Source organism: Choloepus didactylus, chromosome 7 (assembly GCF_015220235.1).
Source record: "Choloepus didactylus isolate mChoDid1 chromosome 7, mChoDid1.pri, whole genome shotgun sequence".
NCBI classification, from domain to species: Eukaryota; Metazoa; Chordata; class Mammalia; order Pilosa; family Megalonychidae; genus Choloepus; species Choloepus didactylus.
Window position 1 is genome coordinate 114,141,533 of NC_051313.1, and position 12,605 is coordinate 114,154,137.

A 12,605-nucleotide genomic window follows, 5' to 3' on the forward strand; every position below is an offset into this window, starting at 1 on the left:
ATTATTACTCCTTTTTTACAGATAGGAAAATTGAGATGCTGAGAGTGTCATAACTCACTCAGAGTTACACAGTCATGGGAGGCAGAGCTGGACTTCAACCCAGGCTGTCTGTCCTGGAGTCCGTGCTCTTCCACCCTAGGGGAGCGCCTCAAAGCCCTTGCCCCCTCTGGCGGTCTTTCTGCTACTCCCCCCGAGCAAAGCCCCATCCCTGCATCAGTCCAGCCATCTACTTTCACTCTTCAGGCTGCTGAGATCAGCAGGAGAGATATCTTTCTGTAAGTCCTGGAGTCCCTACAAATTAATGCATTCATTCACTTATTCATTCACCAAATATTTATTGAACACCTACTATTTATCGTCTACCATTCTAGGTCCTGGGGGATACATTCGTGAATGGAATGGAGCTACATTCCAGTGCAGGGAGACAATAAACCACATAAATAAGCAAAATATATAGTAAGCACTATGGGGGAAAACGAAAGGGAATAGGGGAGCTGAGAGGGGGTGCAGTTTTAAAGAGTGGCCAGAGACAGCCTCACTGAGGACACTTTTTTTAAAAAAATCATTTGGTAAGTTGTTTTTCTTTTTTTTTTAATACAGTTTTATTGAGATATAGTCACATACCCTACAATCATCCACAGTGTACAATCAGTTATTCACAGCACCATCATGTAGTTGTGCATTCATCACCAGAATCAATTTTTGAATATTTTCCTTAGTCCCCCCAAAATAAAAATAAAAGTGAAAAAGAATACCTAAAACATTCCATTCCCCCCATCTCACCCTAAATTTTTCATTTAGTTTTGTCCCCATTTTTCTACTCATCTGTCCATACACTGGGTAAAAGGAGTGTGAGCTACAAGTTTTTTACAATCACACCGTCGCACCATGTAAGCTTGTCTTGTCTCCAAGATTCAAGGCTACTGGGTTGCAGTGCGACAGTTTCAGGTATTTCCTTCCAGCTATTCCAATACACTAAAAACTAAAAGAGGAGTATCTATATAGCGCATAAGAATGCTCCCCAGAGCGACCTCTCGACTCCATTTGAAATCTCTCAGCCACTGACGCTTTATTTCGTTTCATTTCTCATCCCCCTTTTGGTCGAGAAGATGTTCTCCATCCATGATGCCAGGTCCAGATTCATCCCTGGGAGTCATATCCTGCGTTGCCGGGGAGATTAACACCCCTGGGAGTCATGTCCCAGGTAGGGGGGAGGGCAGTGAGTTTACCTGCTAAGTTGGCTTAGCTAGAGAGAGAGAAGACACATCTGAGCAACAAAGAAGGAGAGCACAACTTTTGAGGAAAGACCTGAAGGAGATGAGGGAGAGAGCCAAGTGGATGTCTAGAGGGAGAGTATTCCAGGCAGAGGAAACAGCAGGTGCAAAGGCCTTGTGGTAGGAGTGTTCCTGGCATGTTTGGGCAACAGCAAAAGGCTACTGCGGTTGGAATAGGGTGAGCAAGGGAGAGAAATAGGGAGTGACATGAGAACGGTAGTGGGGGTATCCAATTGCACAGGGCCTTGTAGGGAATTGCAAAATCCTCATCCTCAAGTGGACCCTTGACTCTGCTTATTGGTTTCCCTCTTTCAAGCCACACTTTAATTATTTCAAAATTTCAAATCCCCTGTACCAGTTAGGATGCTTTTGACTGCAAGTCACAGAAAAACTGACCAGCAGTAGCTCAAACCATAAGGACATACATATATTAATAGTCTGGAGGAGTAGGTCCCAGGGTTAGTTTAACAGTTCACTGATGACATCAAGGACTGAGGCTTTTCTTGTCTTTCCATTCTCCCACCCTCAGTGTGACCACTCATGGCAACAAGATGGTTGCTGCAGCTCCGAGCCTCACAGCCTCTAACAGCTTCCCAAGCAAAAATGAAGGGAGCAGGCACAGAAAAATGCATGAGTGTGTGTGTGTGTAATGAGGAGACAGGAAGACTTTCTCTTCCCACCTGTCTCTTATCCTGGTGGTAACACCTTCCCAGAAGCCCGAGCAGACTATCTTTATGTCTCATTGGTCAGAATGGGGACCTATGTTTTACTCCTAGGCCAATCACTGGCAGAGAGGAATAGAGGATCATTACTGATTTTTACCAATCATGATTTATCCTGAGACTGGGTGTATCAACGCTTGAAGGTAATACAGATTTTCCTAGCAAGGGAGGAGGAAAGCTGTAGGATGGTGTCTGCCATGCCCCACCCCCTCTCCACTACTCCCCTTCTAGAGCACAAGGAGAACAAAGATCTTCAGCCCAGAGCTCCTTTAACACCTGCCTACCCTCCCACCCCATCTCTGATCCCTCTAGCTGCACCCCAGAGCCCGACTCTCAGGAGTATCACTCCATCTCTGTCTCTTCCTGTTCGGGTTATCTATTGCTGCATAACACATCACCCAAACTTAGTGTCATAGAACAACAGCTATTTTACTTGGCTCATAGATTCTGTGGTTCAGGAATTCCAGCAGGGTACAGCAAGAATGACTTGTCACTACTCCAGGATGGGCCCTCAGCCTAAAGGACTCAAATGTCTGGAGGTGACTCGAATGGCTAGAGCCTGGAATCCACTGGAGGCCCCTTTGCTCAGCCATCTGATGCTGAGCAGGGAGAGATAGGGGCTGGGCTTGCTGGGACTATGGACTGGAATACCTCCCTGTGGCCTCTCCACTGTCATGGCCTTCACACAGCTTGACATTTGGGTTCCAAGAGGGAGTAGCCTGAGAGCAGGCCTCTGGAGAGCAGGCATTCCTAGAGAGCTGGGTGGAAGCTGACCTGGCCAGAGAAGTCACTTCCACTGCAGCCTATGGGTTACAGTGAGTCACAAGGCCAGCCCGTGCTCCAGGGAGGAGAATTAGGCTCCTCCTCTTGGTGGGGGAGGGGCAAGATTGCATGGCCAAGAGCATGGGGGATGGAAGATATTGTTGCAGCCATCTTTGGAAAGTGCCACCTGCCACCCTTCCCAAAACCATATCTTCAATCTCTCCCTTTATTGCCTTTTCCTCCTTAGTATATAAAGAAATTAAGTCTTTTCTGTCAAAAAAAAAAAAAAAAAAAGAATCCTCTTGGATTCCATGTGCACCTGTAGCAACTGTCATCTCACTTTCCTGCTGGAAAAAATGGTCTACACTTGCAACCAGCTTTCCTTTCTCAGCCCCCTGCCCTCTATCTCCCCACCCTCCCATTGTGACAGTTCTTGCCCTGGCCACAATGTCTTCTTCCTTGTGGTCACAATCAATGGACGTTTGAAAGTGCAGATCTTCTTGGATGTTGCTGCAGCATTTGTCCCTAATGACCACTCCAGCTCTCTTGGTTCCTGAGATGATACTAGCTTCTAGCTGTCTTCCTACCTCTCTGGCATCCCCTTCCAGGTCTTTTTTGCAGGCTCCTCCTCCAGCCTTCACCTAAATGTGGAAATGTCCCAGGACCCCATCCTCAGCCCTAAGCTCTCCTCACTCTTCACTGCCCAGGCAATCTCATCCATTCCAGCCCTTGATTGCTTCTGGCTTCCAGACCTCTATTTCCAGGCCCACCCTTCCCTGAGCCTTAGACTTCTATACCCAGAGGTCTATTGCAATGTCAAATTCAACATGACAGAAGCCAAACTCATCATCTTTCTTCCTAAATCAGCCACTCTGTCTGGCTTTCCTGTCCTAGTGAACAGCAACACCATCCCACTCTCCCAAGACAGGAAGCTGGGGGGCTTTCTAGACTCATCCCCTCATGTACTCTTTGCATCCCCTCTTTAATCATCTCCTTAATATCTCTTCGGTCTGTTTCATTTTTTCCATCCTGCACTGTAGCTGAGGCTCCGGCCCTGGGCCACTGCCACAGCCCTTAACCTTTGTCCTGCCTCCAGCCTCACCCCCTTCCAACCAGGGCCCAGGGGAAGAGGGAGGTGAGCGAGGGACCCAGGCTGCTGAGTTTCAAGAGGTGCTCATTCTCAGGGATATGCTGCAGCCCTGCTCCCCACCATCCTCCATCCGGCAACCTGGGGGGCCCTTCTAAACCACAAATCTGGTCATGATACCATCTAAGCACAGAACTTTCCAGGGGCTCCCCTCTGCCTTGGTATGAAGTCAACCCCCTGTCTTCCCTATGCATTCATGCTGTAGCCAGTCTAGGCAACAAAGCCTTCATTGTTCTCATGCCCCCATCCCTGCCTCCTGGGTCCTGGGCACAGAACACCCTTCTCCCACCGTCTGTGCTCCCTAACTCTTTTTTCTTTCCTATTATGAAATAGTTAGGACCTACATAAAAAGGTATAAATAACAACGAAGTCAATACCCAAGTACTACCTCCATCACCCATCTTAAGAAAGAAAATATTACCAGTGTCGTAGAAGCCCCCTGGGTACCTGTCCCCAAATGCATCCCTCTCCCCATTACCATTCCCAAGCATTATTTATATTGGTACATCATAGTTTGAATAGTTAAGCAATAGATAATTTTTTTTAATGTTTTTGAACTTTAGGTAAATGATATCATATGGTATACATTCCTCTGCAGCTTGTTTTTTTTTTCATGAAATATTATTTTTGTGGGATTTACCCAGTGTGGATATATGTAACTCTAGACCATGGGTCAGCAAACTTTTTCTGTAAAGGGACAGATAGTAAATATTTTAGGTTTTTCAGGCCAAACCATCTCTGTTTCAACTTCTCAACTCTGCCATCATAGCATGAAAGCAGCCATAGACAATATATAAATGAATTAGCATGGCTGTGTTCAGTGGAACTATTTACAAAAACAGGCAGTGAACTGGATTTAGCCCACAAGCCATGGTTTGCTGACCCTTGCTCAATATAATTTGTTTTCACTGCTGTATAATATTTCAATCCATTCAATAAATTGATGGATATGGTTGATTGAATTATTGTTTCCAATTCTTCACTTCAATAGGATTAATCAGTCACGCCCTTTGCCACAGAGTAGGTGGAGAGTACAACTCTGTCCCATTAACTTTGGACTTGAGCATGAAACTTGTTTGAGCCAATGAAATGTGAGAGAACATGATGCAAGCAGAGATTTACAAGAGGTTTTAGCTCAATCTCTTGCAGTCCTGCCATTTGGCACAAGAAGAGCCAATTCCCAGTGACCTGTTGTCCCTTCAACCTGAGTCCCAGAATGAGAGATACATGGAGAAGCTGTGAGTCTGAAGCAGAATGACTCCCAGCTAACCTGCAATCCTGTGAGCAGGAAATAAATGTTCGTTGTAAGTCACTGACATTTTTTTTTTGTAGGTTCTTTGTTACACAGCATTATTGCAGCAGTAGCAGACTAATACAATGGACATTTAAGTTGTTTCCAATTCTTTTATCTTGCAACAAAGTACATTCTTGTATATGTCAACTGGTACACAAGTGCATTGTCAACTTTACTACTTTGTGCTGATTTGTTTTCCAAAGTGTTGCACAAATTTACACTCCACCAGCAATGTATCAGTTTCCATGTGTCCACATCCTTGTCAATACTTGTTTTGTCAGATGTCTGCTGATCCTATGGGTGTGAAACGGCATTGCCTGTCTCTTACTCACTGTTCCTCTCCTCTGGGCCTCTTTTCCTAACTCCCCAGTCTGGGCTGGGCCTGCATACTCAACATGTCCATAACTTCTTATGCTTACCTCCTCCACAGTGCTGGTAATACTGCTTTGTATTCATCTATTAGTATACCACCATACAGAAAACTCCTGCCTCCCAACCCCAGTCCCAGCATAGAGCTCAGCATATAGTAGGCAACTAGTAAAAAATTTCTGAGTGAAGGTTTGATGAGAAACTTTAATCAGGCTGGTTGGCTCCTGCCCTAGGGGAGTGTAGAGTGAGACAATCTCATGCATCACAAGTACAATACACACATCAAGGTGTGTAAAAGCTCAGACACTAATTGCTTTCAAGTGGTTATCGAACTTGGGCTTTGAACGTTACTTGTTTCTATGCTATCAGTGTGATCAGTCCAGCAGTGGATAGAGAGATGTGAAAGAAAGCTGAGCCCCAAGGGTCTGGGAAGGTTTCCAGGACAAATGGAATCTTTCAAAAAGCAGATTATTCACATAATAAAGAGCTAGCATCTGTTGCACACTGTTCTAAGCCCTTTATACATCTATGAAGACTTACAAAAACTGTGAGGTAAACATCAAAGGAAGAAACTGAGGCAAGTGACTTGCCAAGGTATACAGCGGGTGTGTGAAGGACCTGGATCTGGACGCAGGCAGTCTGACTCCCGGGCCTGCACGTTCAACCACCATTCTCTGCTGTTGTTCTGGAAATCATCAGACATGCCCAAAGCAAATGCTTGGAGGACCAAGGAACTTGGCATCTTCCAGAAACCCCTTGCCTGAAGTACTGAGAAGCTCTTTGGATGGCACACATTTTGCATGTCCCTGAAAAGTTAGAGTTTTGAGAGATCTGTGGGGAGGACTCCTTTGCTGCCAGTCAGCATGATGGAAAGAATATGGGTCTGGTAGTCAGGAGAATTGAGTTTTAACTCAAGCTCGGTTGGCCATGGTTTTAGTTAAGATTATTTTTTGTTGCAAGTAATAAAAACAAACATTAGTAACTTCAAACACAAGCCCCCACCCCCAACCCCCCCCCCCACACACACACAAATAAAGAGAGATATATTATAAGAACCCAAGGTACCACATGGGACCCAGGACAGATGGGCTAGTGGGACATCAGAGTGCTGGAACGTACAACTTGCTGGAACCTAGAACTGGACCATTGACAGAACCATGCATTCATAATATATCCCTTCTTTGCAGGGCTAAGACCAGCATATCTTCCCAGGGTTAAATTCCTGGGAGAAGAAATCTGATTGGCCCAGTTAGTCAGGTATGTTTCTCTCATCCAATCAGCTGTGACCAGGAAAGGAGGATTTACATAAACCTCAGGAAAAGGGGCCCACTGTGGGCTGGGCAGATAATTCCAGTAAGTCACCGATTCACTGTACACCTTAGGAAAGCCATTTTCCTCCCTGAGACTCAGTTTTCTCATCTGTAAAATGAGAGATTTGATCTGTGTCTGGTTTACCATTACATCTACTCTGCCTGGCTCATAGTAGGGGTTCAATAGATGTTTGCTGAATAAATGCATGAACTAGGATGATCTCTATATTTCCTTCTGGTTCTGACAGTCTGTCTCCTAGAATTCTTATATGTGAGATGTGTGGCTATTGGGAGTTGGCAGTGAGGAAAAAGAGGGAGAGAGTCTCTGTCATCAGGAGGATGGACACTGGCTGGTCCAGGGAAGTCAGCTTAAGCACTCTTTTCTCTGGGCATCTTTCCAGCATCAACCCTCTGTCCTTACCAAGCAGGCTTCTGGCCAGAATTTGGTTTTTCTATTGGATTCTGTCCCTGGAGGGGATAGTGCCCTTTAGGAACTCTTAAATTGGCTTCCTGACAATAGCAGCACTGTGCCATTTGGAAAGCATGGTCCAAAAGGAAGGACTCTGGATCTGATTCCAGTGTCCAGAATCTAAACTCTTCCACTTATTATATGACCTAGGTGGGTTACTTAGCCCTTCTGAACATCGTCAACCAAAGAAACATGAGAATATTTTTTTGTCTTATCCATAGAAGAGTTTGAGGGAAATTGCATGTAAAATTGTCCAAAATAATTTAACTACATTTGCAATGTCCTAACTAGGTGCCAGGCACAGCATGTGCTGAAATGGATTGTTTGGTATAATCTTCACAAAACACTTGTGAGGTAGCTACTATTATTATCACCTCCATTTTACAAATGAGGAAACTGAGGCCCAAAGAGGTTAAGTAACTTGCCCCAAATCACTCAGCTGGTAAGCAACAGAGCCAGGAGCCACACTTCCAACCACTGAACTCTACTGCCTTAATTTGTAGTCCAGCTCTAGACAGATGCATGACAAGATGATGATAATTATTTTACTTCCCAGTGCCTGAGGCCCCTTGAATAAGCTGAACATTGAGGTTCCAGACTCGCAGAGCTGTAAGATCAAAATCTGGACTCCAGAGAAACAGAACTGAAGGGTTTATTCCTTCTGGGGTAAAAATCAGTCTAAAAACTACATGATTCAAGAACTCTCTGGGGTGTAAGTGACAGATACCCAGCTCAAACTAGCTTACTTGAAAAAGGGGACTTATTGGCCTCCATCCAGGGAAGGGGAGGTTTGAGGCTCAAGAACCTGGAATGGGAGCTTCAAACATCACCAGGGCACTCTCTCTTACCATCTCTCATGGCTACCGCCCTATACATACTGCCTGCCTTCTCTCCTACTCCACACAAGCTTCTTCGTATGGAAAGATCAATCCCAATCAGAGCAGAGATGGGATTTCTTTACCCAGCTACAGATGGAAAAATCCCAGGGAAGGATTCTAATTGGCCCAGCGCAGGTCATGTGTCCATCCCTCTGAACCAATCAGTATGCTGAGGAGTATGAGTTTCCATGATTGGCTGCCCAGCTTGTATCAGATGCCACCCATGTGACCAACTGGAGTGGGTCTGTTACCAGAAAAGGGAGGGGCAGGGTAAAGGCAACATAGACGAGGACACTGGAGGAATCAATGAAGCCAGTGGTCACCCCAGTTGTGCCCTCTCCCATTGGTGAGCCCAACCTTGGTTTCCTCCTTCCTACATCTACAGCTACTGAGAAGAAGTCACCTAATAGGCTTTCTCCTTTTTGAGAGGGGTTCATGTAGGCTTTCACATAGATGGAAGGGTGGGTCTGTCCTCTTCTGCAAGCCATTTCATTCATGGGTACACCTCAACTTCCTTGTCTGCCAAATGGGAGTGACTGAGCCTGCCCTACTTTCCTCACAGAGCTCTGCAAGAACCCACAGAGCTAATGGATGTGAAAATTGCTTTAGGAAGAACAAAGTGCCATGTTTACAAACACAGGATGTATTTATTGATTTATTTATGTTCCTTTGTGTTCCAAAAAACGAATTTGAGGTAGCTTACCAAAATGTACACAATGCAGTGGGTTAAAAATAGATAAAGTGATAGAGCAAAGAGAAAGCAAGGGTAGAAAAATAAAATAAAGGAAGGGGAAAAAGCTAGTACCTGGAAACTTATGCTCAAAATTCCTGAGCAAGTTCTTTTGAGCTTCCTCATGAACAAGGGAAAGCAGGAACCATGACCAGTTACGAAAGATAAGTAGCCAAAGATGAAAACATGTCAGCCATGCTGGAGAAGGCCACAGAGCTAGCTGATCTTGGCTCTAATGTCTGGTAGATGTGTCTTCTCATCGAGAGGCTACTGTGTGACACAGTGATCAGCATATTCAACAATATTTAGAGCCCTGTCCTTTTGTTTACATGATGTCATCGGATGTCTACTTCAGGGTCACACATGGATTCATTGTCCATTCATGATTTCGTTTCATTTAACTAAAAACTGGATACCAACCAAATAGTAAGCAAGAACATTGTTTTCATCCTTTTTGCTTTCTTTTCTTTATATGGTAAAATGAAGCTGGGTGCAAGGAGTGATACTTGCATTTTCCCCTAATGAAGTATGGGACAAAAAAAGTTTGAGCATCTTGGCTTAGCTGAAACATAAAAATCACTAAGACATAAAACCGATCCAAGCAGGTCATAAAGACCCCACTGCCACTGCCTCAGAACTTGGGCTATAATCTGTCGTCCTGGAACAAAATTCAAACATAAATCAGCCTCCACTATATTTTTAGCCACCTACGAAATTCTTCATTTCCTGCCTGAAATGCTTCTGACAGTGAATGATTCCACTCTCCCCTAACTCTGCTCTGAAATGGCTCCCTCAGGGCTGTGGTGGGGTTCCAGGTCTGGGGAGAGGCCCACAGATCAGGCAAGCCCAGGATGAAGCAAGGAATAGGAGAAATCACCCGAGGGTCTCCAGGACAAATAAGCCATGGCCGTGGCTAGCTTAGACACTGCTTTTATGCAAAGTTTAAAGGGTTGCCCCTGGAGACACAGGCAGCCCTTTGGATGCAGGGTTGGCTAAGGGAGTGCTGGCTGGATTTGGACCCCATCCTTCTAGCCTCGACCTGGGGTGCACTTTCACATCTCAGTCTCATCTGTCCTCCTGCCTCCACAGCCTCCAGGAAGCCACCCCCAAATACTCTAGCTCACAGCACTCTCCCCCCTTCTCTTAGTTCTGAGCTCCTAATGCATCAACAGTAAGTACTAGACAGCTGGCATTTAATTATATGATGACGGGCATTCACTATTTCATGTTGTCAGTCTGTTTCTCTAACTAGATTGAAGATATCTTGAGGGTAATGATTAGCTCTTATTTTATATGTCTACCTTACAGCGTACCAAGATGCCCTGTATCTGGGCTCCTTACTGAGAACAAGGTCAATTAAACAGAATCCTGGGGCATTATGCTGAAGGAATCCCAGGGATTCTCTAGTTTGCCCCACATATTGTGCCCATTTTGCAGATGAAGACATTGAGAGCCAAAGACAAGACTTGATCTATTCAAGGTCATGCAGTAAGAACCCAGCCTAGCCCATTCTCCTGGCTGCCAGTGCAGTCGTCTATTTCCCTCAAATACTTAGCTCTAAAACTCCCAGATAGGTGGCTTAGAACCATAGCTCATTGGGTAGCATAGACAGACAGCAGACAGCCCATAGGACTCCATCTGCTCAGGGACAGAATTCCCTGCACAAAGCCAGGCTAAGATGCATTAGGCTCAGCAAGCAGACCTGTGGGGAATCAAAGCCAGGCGTTTGTATGTACCAGGGACACAAAAGAACCTCGGTGGGTTGCATGGGCCACTTTCAACCTCCAACACCACAGGACATTCCCTGCAACGTCTGGGCACAAGAAACCAAAACTGTGATCAATGGTCTCAGCAGCAAGGACAAGTAGAGAGCTGGAGAGGTGCTGGAGCATGTTGGAGGCTGTCTTTTGCAGTGAACTATGCACCCTCAAAAGCAGGAAACACTCCCCTGTATGTGGGAACTGACTCCCAGGGGTGTAAATCTTCCTGGCAAAGCAGGACATGACTCCCGGGGATGAATCTGGACCTGGCATTGTGGGATTGAGAACATCTTCTTGACCAAAAGGGGGATGTGAAATGAAACGAAATAAAGCTTCAGTGGCTAAGAAATTTCAAGTGGAGTTGAGAGGTCACTCTGGTGGTCATTCTTACGCACTATATAGTTAACACTTTTTAGTTTTTAATATATTGGAATAGATAGAAGTAAATACCTGAAACTACCAAACTCCAAACCAGTAGCCTTGACTCTTGAAGACGATTGTAAAACAGTGTAGCTTACAAGGGGTGACAATGTGATTGTGAAAACCTTGTGGATTGCACTCCCTTTATCCAGTATATGGATGGATGAGTAGAAAAATGGGGACAAAACCTAAATGAAAAATAGGGTGGGATGGGGGGGTGATTTAGGTGTTCATTTTTATTTTTTATACTTATTCTGATTTTTTCTGGTGTAAGGAAAATGTTCAAAAATAGATTGGGGTGATGAATGCACAGTTACATGATAGTACTGTGAACAGGTGATTGTACACCATGGATGGTTGTATGGTATGTGAATATATCTCAATAAAACTGAATTAAAAAAAAAAAGCAGGAAACAGCCTAAATATTTGCCCCCAAATCATAACAGATACTATTACAATAGTGTTGAAACTGATACAAACCACAGTCAAAACAATAATAAAAAATAGGAATGGCAACAGTTGCTAAGCCAAACCCTATAATGAAAATCTGGCAGCAGGAGCCATTTGTTCTGTTAGGTCTCTTCTGGTCACTTACAAGCCACAGCACATCCCTTATTAATTCTCACAACAACCTTCCAAGACTGGCACAATAAAGTCATTTTGCAGACATGGAGACTGAGGCTCGGTGAAGTTATCTTGCCCCAAACCACACGGCTGCCGAGGACAGAGCTGGGATTGGAATCCAGCTGCCTCTCACTCTAAATGCCCCCACTCTCACCACACCCCACGGAGGCTCTCATTCTGGCCCCACTTCAAGCATTTCGTCCCATTACCAGACCAGTGTGACAAGGCTTGGTTTGGAAGAGGTGAGAGTCTTCAGAGAAGAATGGAGCTCACCCATCGTGTTGCAGGGGAATGAGGGAGAGAGATGAAGGATAGACATGAGGCGCACCCGTGGCTTTTTCTTGGAGCCAAACAAATGCAGAAGGAGCCACTTCTAAAAGAACACAGTGTTTTTCCTCCTCTTCTCACCTCCCCTGGACCAGTGCCTGTGATAATTGAGGAGCACAGAGTCTGGTTTTTCTGGGATTGGAACCAATGCTGTGAAGAGTGTTCTGACAATAAATGCTGTTGATTGATGGGTGACGGACAGTGTTCTTGAGTTAATTTTTCCTGGGCTGTGTGTTCAGCTGAAGTGTACACCCAACAACTGCTCAACAGCCTGCTTCCTGTTTAGACAGAATTTACTACACTTTCCTTTTGTGGACCTCAGGCAGGCGGCTGGGCCAGATGATATCTCAGATCCCCTCCAGCTCCATCATTCAATGACTCTATCAAGAAGAGAACACAGATCGGAAAACATTTTTTCCCCCCAAACACTGAGTTGGGGTTATTATTCACACACAGAAACACAAGCTCCAATGGAGAGAGAACTGGTCAGGAAATAAGGAGCTTCAATTCTGGTCTCAT